Here is a 14,451-nt window from a genome sequence, read left to right on the forward strand (position 1 = left end):
TATATTATTTGTGCGAAAAGCAAGAATCCTTGAAAAATGCATCGTTAGGATACTACAATGCATTCAGTGAGATACTATATGGCAGCCTTGTTCATGTTGCGAATCAGTGATTGTCGATTGGGTTTCCAATTATCCAGCTGTACAACTTCTTAGCTACTACATTCTGTAGTATCTTCCACAAGTGTCATTTCTTCGAACGGCACGCATCAATGACTACAATAGCAATATTAATATTAATATCACTATTAAGTTATCAACATATCAATATTCATGTGAACATTAATATTCTTAACACATTGCGTACCGGTAACGAGAAATCTCGTTTTTATATAAAAACACTTAGCTATGCAACTTCGCTACCACAGCATTGAAAAAAATATAAAATTTAATTCGAATTGATTATCTACTTAAAATATATTACATAACAATATGATATCTGAGTTGTTCTACGTATAGTAATATAAGTTGACCTCAGTGAAAATTAAAAATTGAAAACTTAGTTAACAGCATATATTCAGATCAAATTAATAAGTTGTCTCAATCCGAGAGCCAGTACAATAAATAAAGTAACAACAGCCAGAAAATGCACTCCAGTATCGCTGTGTTTTTGAACTAGCAAAGCGACATCCGGTGACTTTATAAAGATAGAACACTGAGAAAATATTCTTCTTGAACCGAACTCTCACGAGAAAGCCCCGAGCGACTATAACCTATGTACCAGGTGAAAGTGGCAAATCCGCTATGCTGGTAAAGTCGTCGAAAAAAAGGTGTCAGCCGGTCCGGCGATGCTTCCACGTTTTACGCGTCGCGTCTTGCCGGGCAATTTTCAATTTCCCCGAGCGTAACGGGAAACACTTTTCCCCGGTCGTGAACTCTTGTCCGGTAAACCGACGCACCGTTATATTAGCAATTTGCCAGTTCCTTGGCTCGCATATCTTCCCCCAACTTCCGGGGGCGAAACTTTAAAGCTCCATCACCGTTGCCCGAACGAGTCGCGGACATCGATCAATCGAACTTTACCCCCGGCCCGGCCGCGGTATCCAGTGATCGATCAGTCGATTATTAGAAAATGATTCCGCGGACGCGGAATTCGACGGGAATGCGAGACGGGAAACGAGTAACGACCGCGAAACAAGATGAATTTTGTCGTGCGGTATGTGGAAATGCACGTGTGCCGCGAGTTCAGAGAAGAAAATGAGAAAGTTCAGGGAGTCGGGGAGACTTGATTGGTTTCCGGGGGAATAAGAATGTGTTGGGCTTCGTGGGTGTTCGCGGGAAATTTTCGAATGGATTCCGTTGATTGGGCGTTGGAAATATTTATTTAGAAACGTCCCGGAGTATGTAGATCTTGAATTATTAGGAAATATAGATCGAATGGCACTCAATCAAGACTCGACAATATAAACGAATAATCTCTACATTGCTTCGATACATAGGTATTCAGTCTCTTCATTTAAACTGCATATATCAATTCTTCCATCTCTTACAAATTTACAGATAAACCATATACGATTTGCCACCGAATCCTTCGATCCTCAAATAACGGCAATTCAAACGAACTACCATTTTCACGAAACTACAAACTCTTCAATACGGAAACATAGAAAAATGATCGAAATACTCTAATACTCCGCAGATGAAATGCTCAACGATACTCAACCAACCACAAAACAACGAATAAAATACAAACGTCTCCGGAAACTCGTCAAACATTCTCAGTGTCCGTCGATTTCCAAGTATCAACGCTTCGAAAAAAGAATTCCTCCCCGAGGCGCTTCATCCGGCGCATTACGTCTCCTTCAATATTCATTACTTTTTCAATCGACTCACGCCTGCTGCTCTAGTCGTTTTTCTATATGCAAATTCCCGCCGCGGCCGGGCCTCGTCGCAGCGGTCGTTTTTTTTTCAATGCTCTAAGCGTATCGGACAGTTCGAGATTCCATCCGCCCTCCCCCGCCGCCGTTCGTCCGGACCGTGAACAATTATTGCTTCCAGCCGGACTTTCTCTCTCCTCTCCCTCTCTCTTTCCCTTAGTTGAGCCGCGTCGTTCACGCGTCCGTGTCAAACTATCCCTCCCCCCTTTCGCCGGCCGTGCTCGTCGGACCCGACGAGTCTGACCAAAGCGCGGCCCATCCCAACTCAGGCCGGTGACCCATATTCGATTATCTGGATGCATGCCATCCAGTCCCGTACGGCAAACTAATTGCCTCAAATTGGAAAACTTTCTCGGCTCCTACCTGTCCCGCCCTCGCTGCACCCCCTCCCCGCCGAGCTCGTTGTCAATCCACCTAGCTCCTACGATACGTGCTATCTTGATGCACGGGAAGGACGAGCGTGCCTCGCTGATTCTCGATAAAATTTTTTTCGTTTCTTCGGAACGTCTCTGATACCTGTTCTCATCTTTACATTTGGCAGGATCGATGGAGCGTTGACTCTATCTTGCTCTCCGTTTCTTTCCGCTTTGGAGCGCTTGAGTTCTTGCACCTTCGCGCGTGAGAAGACGTTTCAGTCGCGATTCAATTTGAGCCAAATGATGAATATTCGGCGAGGAAAAGATTCTTGAGCCCGAAGGAGTAAGTTATGAGTGTTTTACTTTACATGGGTGGTTGGTGGCGGAGTTTTGTTATTTGGTTATGGTAGCTTTGTGATTGTTTTCTTCTTTAAAGAAGAGTTTGGTGTATGAGTATGAGACTGAACTTAGGAAAATTCAGTTGTTTGAGAATAAAAATTAACACATTGCGTGCCGGCTAATTTTCAGAAAATTGAATTCCGCGGATGGCGATTTTCAGTGAGACCAACTTATATCGCTATCTACAGAAAAGCTCAAGTATCATATTGTTGTGTGATATATTTGAAGTTACACAGCTGAGTGTCTTCACATAAAAACGAGATTTCTCGTTACCAGTATGCAATGTGTTAAGATAGAGTACTTATAAAGGAGAAAGGAGAAGAAAATCTCAAGGTTTTTCTTTCAAGGTCCCAACTCGTAAGCGTCAATTGTCTTGGTTATTTTCAGAGAGTGTTTAACGAATTGATAAAGAATACACGTGTGTTATATTCTCATTAGTGAAGTTTGAAAGAGGTTAATGTCAGTGAATGCATCCCGGAATCCCACGAGTGATAACGTTCCCCGATCTCATTCGAAATTGCTCTTAAACTCGAAAGAATCCCTTGGATTCGGAACCTCGTTAATCGGGCCCTAAACAATCCGACGGAAGTCGATTCACGGCCCTCCAATGAGGAACTTCTCTCCATTATTTCGCAGCGAGTGTCGCCTCTGGGGAGCCAGAAATATTCTAGAGCAGCTGTCAGAAAAGAAATCGTTTCCATAATAACGCCGGAACGCGTTGCAGCAGCGAAATTACCACGGAATGACACGAAGGAAGCCATTTTTGCACGATTATTCGCATATTGTGCAATAGCACATTCGATCGACGTATCCACGAATTGACAAATAAAGAAACACGTTATCAATCTTCGTTAAATCGACTGTATTAATAGAACTATCGAGTAGCCGTGTACAGCATGGTTAAATGAATAACGAAGCCATTCATTTATCAAGGTGATTAATCCCTCGAAATGAAAAGTAGAAAAATTTGATTAAGACACTATAGAATATACCTATTATATTAATATAAAGAATCAATAAAACGTTTCAACATGAACAATTGAAAAAAATGAATCTAATCTCATTACCACAAACGGTCTAATTATTACCTTCAAACTCACCAAACAACAAACTTACACCAACAAAAATTACAAGCACAACCCACAGCAGCGCGTTCACTGCCACAATAATTCCAAGTTTTCGTTATAATGATCCATATCCCTCCATAACAAAGGCAAACGGTATTGAAAACAATCATTGTTAACCCAGTATAACAATACTCATATTATTAATTGTTACAATACCATATTATTATCAGATCACACATTCCATCAAACATTTCATTATATTCATACACATATTAATATAATAATACATATCCCTCATTACAATCTTTTTCAAGCAATTCGTAAACTCCCCCGCCAACCCCACGACAAAATTCCAAAAAACCAGTAAAAAGAGCCGAGTTAAATAAAAAAGAACGAATCTGCCCGGCCCCGGAATACCTCTGCCGAATCAGAAACAAAATAAACGTCCAGTAATGGCGCGGGATCGGGGTCGGGAATTAATAATTCGCGCGCGGAGAGGATTGTTACCGGGGCGCGGCGGTATAATTATGGTTAACCGAAATTTCTATATTCAACGACAGCCCGTGAAGTAACAGCCAGGGGCCGCGGGAGACGTTGTTAACTTTAATAGCAAAATTATGGTCGGATTAAGCGTGAACTCCTCCCCGGAGCAGCGTCATGGGGGGGCGCGGCGGCGGTCGCCGGGCCAGCTGCCGCTGCGCTTCGCACCTCCCGCCCCGTTGCCAGCCCTCCGCGATACTTTTTATTAAAACGGCAATTCCGCGCCGCGGCGGAATAAAGTGGATGGCTTCCTTCGTAACGCAGTAAAGAGGTTTATTAGCCCCGTAACTCCTTCAAACTTCCGCCGACCAGCCGTTCTCTCCCTGTCCCATCCGGCAACCCCGTTTCCCAACCCCCGGGCGGCGTACCCGCGCCACAATTTTCCGCGCGGCGTTTTACGCGCCGCGGCCGGGTTCCGCCGGCCGCATTGTAATTCGAGTATTATTCGTTTAACCGCGATAAGCCGGTAATTGCGAAATTGCCGCACCTGTTGTCGCCGCGTCGCGCCGTCTAGGAGACGCGGCGGGCTTCCAGTTAGCGTTTCATGTGGAGAATCGGATTGACCGGTTAAGGGATTCTTCTTTTGTCATTTGTTGTTGGGAAGATGGAGTAAGCAGTTTGCTGGGGAATGTTGTTCTCGATTTTTTGAGGCCGCGGACTGTGGTTTTCTTTGGTTGGGGATTATCGTGTTAGCGAGTACTTAGAGGTTAGTATGTGTTGATGGTTTTGGTATGGTGAAGAGTAGTTGGTATAGGGATTAGTGTAAGGAATGATCGAAATGAGGAATGATTGAAATAGAGGATAGGTTGAAGTGTTATTAGTATTTTAACTAATGAGGGAGTAACGAAGTTTTGTGTAGAGACGTTGGAACACTAGATTCTGTGAGAAATAAGTTTTTAATCGTTAGGAAGATGGAAATTGGAAATTATAATTGATTTTTGTTGGAATTAGATTATGTTTTTGTCAGAACGGTTCTACGTATTGTTTATTTGTTCCACAGTGAATTTGCGAAGGGTCGCGTCGGTTACACAAATTTCTTGGTTACACAGGCCATGCAGCGGTTGCCGAGTCGAAAACAAGTACACGCAATCGCATAAATTATCCGACGAACGCGTCGAACCTGTTAACTACCGATTCGATTCAACTCGGGCCCGCCGTACGTAGGTACGTTCCATCGCGTGACTTTTCCACATTTTACGGTGCACGGAATCGGGGGAGTAGCTTCTGTTGCCTGTGGTTTCGTTAATGGCGTATCGGTCAGAAATAATTACCGCCCGATGGATGACTTCTCCAACTTTCAAAACATCGGGAACGCTTCGATCAATCCTTTCCAGTATAATTTGATGAACATCTTACTTTCAGATACTGTAACGTGCTCGAGCATTTCACGGAGCTTTTCGCGTATAATTAAATTTAACAGTTGAATTAAGGGACACTCTAAGTAATTATCGAAGTACAGTATTCTGTAAATATGTAGACACAATGAATGCGATGTTGGACAATTCGTGTCCGATTCTCAATAGACACATTCGCCATTATTTTAACATCAATGGAATATATTTGAATTAAAAACAAATATTAATTTTCAAAATACAACCTCTCAACATGAAACCGAAATCAAACATCCCTCAATTCTAGCCTCTAACGAGCTCAAATTTCTATAGCTCCCAAACTTCTAAGAACCTTAAACCTCGAAAAACCCCAAATATTGAAAGACCCCAAATCATCAAAGATCCGAAGATTCCAGACCTCTACACACCTAAACATCCCAGATCTCTAAAAAACACCTCTGACCTCTAAAAACCGAAACATCTCTGACCCTTAATAACCTCATCCTTGATCTCCAAAAATCTAACAATCCCACACCTCTGCGCATCCAATCGTCTCCAATCTCCCATCAAAACACATCCCTCTCCGCTCACATCCGCAAAACAACCTCTTATAATTCACTGACCCGCTGTTAAACACCAAAATGCTCGGCTGATCCTCCGTCCAGCCCGAAACCCCGCGCATTCCGATTAAGCCAGCCAACGCGAAATATATCGCGTTCCCCTGTCAGATTAATCCTCTCCCGAGCCGCAGAGAACACAGGTTAAGAGGAGCAGAAAAAGGTGGCGCGCGGTGGGGGATGAACACGGTTTAATTCGCAGACGGGACGCGGCTAAGATAAAGTCCAGATTAAGAAAACTCGCCGGATATTGCGAGGGTAATATACGAGTGGCTCTCGTCCCGGAATTATTTTCATTTTTTCCCCTCCCCTCCTCGTCTCGCTTCTTTCCCTCGGTTCTCTTCAATTCCATTTTCCCTTTTCCCCGGTTCCCTTTTTCTTCCGTTCCTTTTTTTTCGGCGCAGCTGCGTTCGCCGCGGGTTTCCCCGTCGATGCCCGCGTAGGCCCGCGCAGCGCGGCGTACCGAAAAAGGTTCACGGTCCGGCCGCGGCGGTTATGCTTTCCGTTGATTACGCCCGTAACCGGAAGACCGACGGAACGCCGGGCAAACCGGCACGTTAAGTGGCTCGCGGCAACGACGCTATTCAGAGGGTATTCGTTTAAGCGGAACGTGAAAAATGCGCGCGGGAAGGGAAATCGTATTACGGCTGCGAATGAAATTGTGAGGGGGACGGTCCGGCCGATTTGGCGGATAGTTGATCTTTTGGAAAGGAGGGAAGTAGCTTTTCGAGTGTTTCAGGTATCCCCGGGGTATTATCGAGTTTTCTGTGTGCTCGTGCGTTCGGTTTGGGAATGTTGGTCATTCTTCTGGTAGAGCATGTGGCGATGAAAGATCTTAGGAGATGACTTATTCTGATAGAATATGGAAGATGATTGTAGAAGATCAGAAAGTTAGATAGATGATATCGTATTAACCTTAATCGTACCACGTGTTTTTATAACGAATCATACTATGATGTGACTCTCGGTCCCTTATGAGAATAAAAGGAATGATTAAAACGTTACTGTTTTTGTTAATAGGGCCCAAATTTTAAGAGCTCAACAAAACTTTTGGGAATGCAATATGAAATAAGGAAAAATTTAAGTAAAAAGTTCAAATGTGACTCGAAGTCACATCTAGGTCTGATTAGGGTTAAGAGAGATCTAGTTAGACAGAAGGTACATTTAGGATACTGTAGTATAAGAATTATTCAAAAGGTTTTAGACAGTTGTGCCATTTTTGAGCTTGTAAAATTTTATCTAGAATTTTCATTCTCAGTAGTTATTAGATGATTCTAATAAATAGCAATAAAATATGTAGCTGCCAGGAAGCAGCCTGCAAAGTGCCAACAGCAATAACACAGGCCCATCGAGAAATGGGTCGCAAGGTCCAGGGAATTGCTGGGAATTCTTCCAAAGACGAAGAACACAGACAGACAGACACAGACTTAAAACGAGAATAGCAATGAGTGGTGAAGTTAGTTGGCTCTCGATCGTTTTAATCGTATCTTAATTCGTCATCAAATTGAACTTTCTCTTAATATAACAGTTCTACTTCATTCACATTACTTACAATTCACTTACACTTCCGTTAACGCTAAAACTACCAAGCAGTAAAATTTTTTGAAATTCCTCTATGGAAACTCCAAGGGTGCATCTATTGAGACTTTTATTGATACAGTTCAGTTCACGTGTTACTATATCAATTTCTTTAATAATTCCTCAAAGAAACATTCATCACTTTCTTAACAACTGTAATAAGAAGACGTCGGAAATGCATAATTTTGACCCGTCCGCCAGTTTCAGTGTCAATTATATTCCTCTAACATCTAAAACCACCTGCACCGTTCAAAGTTCACTAAACTAAGACAACAAGACTAAACAATTCCCGTCTTCCGCCATTTCAAACAGGAAACAGCAACATTCGCGCAACAAATATCGAGAACTACGAAAAAACTATGAAAAATCGACGCACCCTTCGATCGGCAAATCGAGAAATTGCAACGTTTGCAGCGAGTGCACTTACGCAATCACCGGTACGACACCTTCCCGTTCGTCAAATCGTTAACCTTGTTACGAACCCATGGAAACGGCAATTTTCGTCTGGCGCCGGCCATTATCCCGCTTCCTCGAACACGTTTGCCGCGGGCGGAAAAAACTTTCCCCTCTTCTCCTATCCGTACCCCTTCCCCCGTCGCCGTTTCCTTTTTTTCTCGCCCCTTTCTCCGCGCGCATTTGTACCGCACACCGGCGGAACATGTTTACCGTAAGGCTCGATCGGCATAATTTCTCCGGGCGAAAGTTTTCAATAATTCATGGTGGCGCTTCCCAATGCCCGAGGTGTCGGATTACCATGACCGGGGGGATAACAGGGGCGGAGAGGTCGACGGCTCGCAGTTTAATAATAATCCGCGCCGGTACGCAAGTTCGGCCGATGGGAAGTTTCGAGCCCCGGAAGAGGATCTAATGATCCGGGAAGAAGGAATTTAGATCCCGCGCCTCGTGAATTCTATTATCACTTTAGAATTATCGCCGGGGGATGGGGGTGGTTTAAGGGCTCTGGAAGAATTCAGGGTAATACATTTTAATATTCAATTCGGGGAGTGACGAGGTAGTTGGGTGGATCGCTGGGTCCATTTAATTAAAATTAATGTTGCCTCGGAATGGAGGGATGTTTTCGGGCTATCGGTGTATTACGTTTGAAGCAACTGTGATGGATGGGGAATGGAGTTTACGATTATATATCATATATAATAATTTACAATGATTTTGGATTATTGTAATTTTTATATATCACTTTGTACAGGGATGACGAATGTAACTATCAAGGAACAGGACACAAGGGTTGAATTAAATCTAACTGTTATGTGGGATCGTAGGTAGCAAATCCGGCTCGAAGGACCAAAAATGTTACGCTACGATCGACGTGTGATGCCCGCCAAATTAATCTTGGGCACCTGGATCCGTCGGTAGAGCAGTGGTCGCGTGTTCGCGTTACGTTTTGTTCGAATCGAGAATTTTGTACGAGTCTGTCGTGTGATAGACTCGAAGATGATGCGTGATTGAGTTTTCCGAATGTTGTACGAGAACTCTATTTGTCGAACGCGTGTCGTGAACTATGGAAAGAACAGTTTTGTCGAATGCGTGTGTATGACTGTCTTGACGAATGCGGATGTCTAACTGACTTGTCGAATGCGGATGTATGACTAACTTGTCGAATGCGGATGGATGACTGACTTGTCGAATGCGGATGTATGACTGACCTTCGTCGGAACTCTTGCACCCACAAGTCAACTTTCTTACCCCTCCTTCGGATGTACGGAAGGGGATGCTGACGGAGTGGGAACAAGAGATCGACGAAGTCTCGAGTAAAAAATACATTTGGCAACAGCGAGAAAATACCGCTACCTTGACGAACGTGCAAGGGTGTACCCCGATGTGAGTACGCACCCTTGTCCGCAGGTAGTCCTCGCTGTTGCGCGCACGTTCGGTTAGTCAGCGACGAAAACCCCGTTACGTGGGCCCATGTGCACGTGCCCACCTAAGTACGGGCACGTACCCATGGCCGCGGGTAATCCTCGCCGCTGCGCGAGAATTTGTCTGGTTTATGACAGGGGCGATTTTTGTACGGGACAGAAAATGCGAGGCTGACTTGCACAATGGCCGAAGCCGGGCCCCGGATCAACTGTCCCGAACGCTCGATCGTGTTTGCGCCCGTGTCATAAACCAGAACCGTGTATCGACGTGCCGCGGTCCTCGGTATCCCGAAAGGCCCCTTGTTCCACGACGGAACATGCTCCCCCCGTTGAGAGACCCTGTCGATCAATTTGCGTACGAGTGTTGACAATGTGCGAATGTAATATACAATGTTGCGATACGGGGTCGTGTAGACGACGAAGACTTAATCCTAAATTCGTGTGAGGATCCGAGAGGATGATCTTCTTCTCGTGGAGGCCGTGGACTGCGTGGATGCTCCAGTCCACCCTGGGATGTCAAGCGTTGTCTTCCGTCGGAAGAAGCGCGAGTTGCTTGACATTCCGCTTGAACGTGCCGTTTGCCGTACGAACTGTCACCGCCCTGATGACGCCATCTGAGCCGGGGTGTACGGCTTCGATGCGTCCGAGGTCCCACTGCAGCGGCGGAAGATGGTCGTTCTTGAGGACCACGAGAGATCCCGTTTTGATTTCGTGCGATCCTCGGGTCCATTTTTGTCGCACGTTGAGGTGGTGGATATATTCCTTGTGCCACCTAGTCCAAAAGTCCTGTTTCACCTTCTGGGCATGTTGCCAGGATGACAGGCGATTGCTCGGCACATCGTGAAAACTCGTCTCGGGCATGCCCGTCAACGAATTGCCGATTAAAAAATGGGCGGGAGTGAGAGCAGAAGGATCATTAGGATCTGACGAAAGTGGTGTCAGCGGACGGGAATTTAGGATCGCTTCTATTTCGATTACTATGGTATTGAAATGTTCGAACGTGTATAAATTGTCACCCATTACCCGTCGGAGATGGTGTTTAAAAGATTTTACCGCAGCCTCCCAGAGACCACCGAAATTGGGGGAAATTGAGGGAATGAAGTGCCATGACATCTCCTTATCGGTAAGGAAATGCCGTAACACATCATCCCCTTGCAAATCTTGGTAGAGCCGGGTGAGTTCGTTATTGGCACCCACAAAATTGGTGCCATTATCCGAGTAGATGTTACGACATATGCCCCTTCGCGAAATGAAGCGTTTCAACGCGGCGATAAACGCTTCTGTCGTCATGTCGCTGACAACCTCGAGATGGACGGCCTTCGTAGCGAAGCAGACAAAGACGGCAACGTAAACCTTAACGCGAGCCCGGTTTCGATATTTCTTCTCCTTAACGGAAAATGGTCCACAATAGTCGATGCCGCAATTCTGGAAGGGTCGAGACTGGGTGACGCGGGTAATGGGTAGACGACCCATTACATATTCGGTGCTCGGTGGGCTGACGCGGAAGCAACGGATACATTGTCGTATGATTTTACGCACCGAATTTTTGCCGTCGATGGGCCAGTACCGTTGTCGTATGTTGTGTAACGTCGTGTTCAGTCCTGCGTGGTGGTTGTCGATATGTGTTTGTCGAATGATCAGTTCGGTTATGTAGTGTCCCTTGGGCAGTAATATCGGATGTTTTTGGTCGAACGGTAGGTCGGAGTTTTGTAGTCGGCCTCCGACGCGAAGTATTCCCTTTTTGTCGCGGAACGGGTGCAACGGGAGCAACTTACTTTTGGGACTGAGTTCGCGCTCAGTGTCGAGGCGGTGCAAGTCAGTCGCGAACGCGGAAGCCTGCGCGAGTAAAACAACGCGTTCGTTAGCGCGGCGAATCTCCTCAACCGACGGTGGTCCGTTCGCGCGATAGTCCTTTTTGAACCGTAAACAGTAGGCCACGATACGCTGAAGTCTCTTTATGCATGAAAACCGTCGCAGAATTCCGTCGTCTCGAACGACGGACGTGGCGAGACACATCACCGGCCGCGATTCCGGTACCTCCGTGGAGGGCGCGAACCTTGACTCAGGCCACCTCGAACGGTCGTGGCTGAGCCATTGTGGGCCATGGTACCAGATCGAGGCACGAGCGAACTCCGAGGGGGTCTGTCCTCGTGAAACTAAGTCCGCCGGATTGTCGTTCGAGCGTACGTGATTCCACGCGGCAATGTCGGTCCTTTTCTGTATTTCTGCCACGCGATTGGCCACAAATGTTTTTAGCGTGTTTGGTTCCTTTTGTAACCAATTTAGTACGATTGTCGAGTCCGTCCAGAAGTATGTCTTGTCGAGTCGGTAAGTCAGTGCGTCGCGTACGGTCGTGTAGAGGGATGCGAGGAGGACGGCACCGCATAATTCTAGACGAGCGAGAGTGGCGGTCTTCAATGGTGCGACTCGAGACTTTGCGCACAACAATTGAGATTTGATGTTCTCCGCGGAATCTATCGTGCGGATGTAAATGCAAGCTCCATAGGCTCGCTCGCTCGCGTCGCAGAACCCATGGAGCTCGATACGTCTAGCCGCGCGTTGAGACACGTGTCGTTCAAACCGAACGTGCTCCAACCGTGGCAATTCCTTGACGTACGTAGTCCACTCCGTATGAAAAAGAGCTGGGAGTGACTCGTCCCAGTCTAACTGCAGTTGCCACAATCGCTGCATCAGGATTTTTGCGGTGACGATGACCGGCGCGAGTAAGCCCAAGGGGTCGAAAATTTTCGCGATCGCGGAAAGAATGTTGCGTTTCGTGACCCGCTGGTTATGGTTCGAGTCGACTACGTAAATGATGTTGTCGCGGCGCGAGTCCCAAGACACGCCGAGGGTTTTTACCATTGTGTCGCCAAAAACCTTCGGGTGAATTTGCGACGTGGAGAGTCCGCCGAGAAGTCGCGGATGGTTGGAGACCCACTGTCTGATATTGAGTCCGCCGCGTTTTAATAACCCGAGCATTTGATCGCGAATGTTCAATGCTTCCGTGTATGTATTTGCTCCCGTTATGAGATCGTCCACGTACAAGTCGCGTCGAAGAACATCTGCCGCCACGGGATAGTTGTTCTGTTCATCTTGCGCGAGTTGATGCAAACACCGGATCGCGAGGTACGGAGCAGAGGTCAAACCGAATGTGACCGTGTTCAACGTGTATGTCTTTATGTTGTTGTGTTCGTCTCGCCACAAGATGCGTTGATACGGCCGATCCTCAGGACGTATGATAAACTGGCGGTACATTTTCTCGATATCGCCTGTGATGACGTATGCATGCATACGAAATCGCAAAAGCAACGCCAGCAGATCGTCCTGAATCGTCGGTCCGGTGATCAAGGCATCGTTGAGGGAGACTCCACTGTTCGATTTCGCGGAACCGTCAAACACTACGCGGACCTTCGTGGTTTCGCTCGACTCTTTTAGGACCGCGTGATGAGGCAGGTAGAAACCGTGCGTGCCGGGGGTTTCCTCCTGGCTCATGTGCCCTAAGTCGAGGTATTCCTTCATAACGTTGGAATACTCGCGTTTGAGCGACGAGTCCCTTTTCAGTTTCCGCTCGAGTGCTGCTAGACGGTTTAGTGCGCGCGATCGCGATTCCGCGATGTCCCGTTTCTTTTCGTTGAAGGGTAACGCTACGACGTAACGGCCGGTGCTGTCGCGTGTAACGTTATCCTTGAAGTGTTCTTCACATTCCCGTTCCTCCGAAGTCAGATGTTGTATATGAGGACCGTCCTCCAATTCCCAGAATTTCCTTAAGTCGAACTGTAGACTTGTAAGGAAAGTCTGGGCCTTGATACGTGATTTCGCGGTCGGAACGCTCCCCCCGATGATCCATCCAAACTGTGTTTTTTGGAGAATCATGTCCGGTCCGTTTCGGGGGGAGAGACTCCGTTGCCCGATGCTCAGGCACGACAACGCAGGTCCGGTGCCGATGAGCATGTCCACGGTTCCCGGACGATGGAACTGCGGATCCGCGAGTCTGATGTTCGGAGGAATGGGAATGTTTGCGCGGTCGATCTGTTGATCCGGTGTTGGACCCGAGATTTTTGGAATGGTGTAGAATGTTAACACACGCTGATAGTTCGCCATTCTAGATTTTATCGTTGCCGTGATTAATTTCGTAGCTACCGTGCTCATTTGATTGAGCGCTTCAATCGTTGTCGCGCTCTTTTGAGCCGGTAGTTTTAATTTCGCGGCGAGATTTTCGGTCATGAAGTTGGCGGTGGAGCACGTGTCTATCAGCGTGCGACACTCTACTGCCCTTCCGTCGCGGTCGAGAACGTTGACGACTGCCGTGGCGAGCAGATTATTCGCAGGGACGTCGATCGCGGAGGCCGTACAAACGTGTTGTACCTTTCGTGTCTTGGTTCGTGTCGGAGTCGGTCGTGTCGCGGTTCGTGTCGGAGTCGGTCGTGTCGCGGTTCGTGTCGGAGTCGGTCGTGTCGCGGTTCGTGTCGCGGTTCGTGTCGCGGTTCGTGTCGCGGTTCGTGTCGGAGACGATCGTGTCGCGGTTCGTGTCGCGGTTCGTGTCGCGGTTCGTGTCGCGGTTCGTGTTGCCGTTGGTTGTGACGTGGTTTGTATAGCCGTTGGACGTGACGTGGTTTGTGTAGCCGTTGGACGTGACGTGGTTTGTGTAGCCGTCGGACGTGACGTGGTTTGTGTAGGTACCCTTAGTCATGCCTTAGCTGTCTCGTTATGACGGTGAAGCTTCGTGTTGTGTCGTCCGTGGCACACACGACAGGTCCCGGATCGACAGTTCTCAGTTTTGTGACCGTCTCGGAGACAGTTAAGGCACAACCC

General features: G+C 47.0%; 1 protein-coding gene across 2 annotated transcripts in view; it reads right to left on the bottom strand.

Annotated features, from left to right (window-relative positions):
• The window catches only part of CARPA (Carbonic anhydrase-related protein A), a 248,319-nt gene that overhangs the window by 111,784 nt on the left and 122,084 nt on the right, over window positions 1-14,451 (bottom strand). The window lies entirely within an intron of this gene.

This window comes from Nomia melanderi, chromosome 4, assembly GCF_051020985.1.
Source record: "Nomia melanderi isolate GNS246 chromosome 4, iyNomMela1, whole genome shotgun sequence".
NCBI classification, from domain to species: Eukaryota; Metazoa; Arthropoda; class Insecta; order Hymenoptera; family Halictidae; genus Nomia; species Nomia melanderi.